The sequence below is a fragment of the Bactrocera tryoni genome, chromosome 5 (assembly GCF_016617805.1).
Source record: "Bactrocera tryoni isolate S06 chromosome 5, CSIRO_BtryS06_freeze2, whole genome shotgun sequence".
Classification (NCBI taxonomy): domain Eukaryota; kingdom Metazoa; phylum Arthropoda; class Insecta; order Diptera; family Tephritidae; genus Bactrocera; species Bactrocera tryoni.
Genome location: NC_052503.1, coordinates 55,770,638 through 55,772,473, shown reverse-complemented (window position 1 = coordinate 55,772,473; position 1,836 = coordinate 55,770,638).

Sequence of the window (1,836 nt, the reverse complement as noted above, 5' to 3'; positions counted from 1 at the left end):
TTTCCCTAATGAAATGCCAAACAATACTGAACAAAAGTAACAAAAATAACATGACTACTTGACACGACTCATGCGTGATCTGTCAAAAAGGCTATTGAAAAAGGTACCCCTACTTGGATTACCCGTTAATTCAGTCCGATGAAATGAAATTGTTCAGATCGGATCAATATAGCATATAGCTCACATACAAACTTAACGATCGGATCGGTTTTCTAAGGAACCTCTTGTATTTGTGAAGGGAATTGTAGCTTCAATGTAACCGAACAATAGATTTCCTTCCTTCCTTCTTTAATATATGCGATTTATCTACATACATACATACATATAATAGTTCCTTTTCTGGGCATAGGAGGAAAATATATCTTATTTTTTTAATCCATGTAGAGGAACACGTATGAGCTTTGATTCCTTCTGGAATATACTGAGCTGGCATTCTGTCGTGGTAACTCATGCAATTTTTTTAACAAATCTTCTACCAGTTTGTTTTGTACCATGAACATATGTATCTTTGCATATACTAGTATATACATACATATGTACATATATAAGAGTCATAAGTCAAGAATTTGAGGGCTTTTCAATTAAACTAATTCCAGCATTCCCATCTCACCGAGCCGCGAAGGTGTCAACGCTTTCAAGCTACCAATTGCGACGAAACGAAGCACGATGATTTGAGTTAATTGCTCATTACTCATTACCTGAGGAGCGCGCCGTGGGGGCATTGGGAGTGTTGTGTCGTTTAGGCAAACTGTTTGCCACCGAGAGGATACTCAAAGCCAGAGTAGTTGAAGCGCGTTCAAATTGGCGCAAATTGCAATTAGTGCTATTTTCCAATTACTTTTACCTGCTCGATCCGCTAAGTGGCGCACGTTTCGTTTTGACTGTATCCTCAAAAGAACCAAATAGCAATTAAAATAAAAATAAAACAACTATTTTAGCCATTTAAGGGTTGATTTTCTCTTTGCGCTGCAATGTTCATAATTATGATTTTTGCTTTTTTGTCACAGCGCAAACAACTCTGGTGACAGAAGGCACAAAATATGAGCAAATGCAAAAGTAAAAAAAATGAGGAAACGCTTTACTTTCGCTCACTTGAGTTGGCTGGAGTGCTGTTTGAGTTGCGGTTTGCACGCAGCGGGTTAATAATTTTGCCAATGCCTTTGTGGCAAACGTTTCACATTGGCTTGCCATTAATTTAAGTTAATTCCAGATACATACTTATATGCGTGTGCATGTGTAGATATGTTTATATTTACATAAATATGTATACATATTTATTTTATGTCACCGTCAATTGTACTCAGTGGTTGAAAATGTTGTTGCGTACTTAGGATTACATGATTGACATAGAAAGACCTATGAATTTGCATATTTTTTATTGATAATAATATTTTAATTACAATGGCCACATCGTTAGATTCAATGTGTGTGTGAGTTTGCACATTTATTTTAATATTAATTATGCTATGCATTTCTATTTATTAACATTTACTAATTCGTATTTGCTTTATATTTGTAGCTTATTAACTCTGCTTAATGCTATCGACTTTTTCTTGGTTTTTCATTTCTCTATTATTATTTAAACAATTTTATTCATACTTCTTTTATTATTAAATGCTTAATGGTATTGATTTCTTATTTATTTACTTAAAATTTATATCGTACTGTATTATTAATATGTATGTATGTCCGTCACAAATTGTAAGTTCTACACATTTCGAAATAATCTCAACAACTCAACACATTTTTACAGTTCTGTGCATGATGTTCTATCAAAAGACTTCAACAAACCCAGGTTATTAATACTATTTATTTTCCTTTAGCCCAATGCCTTGT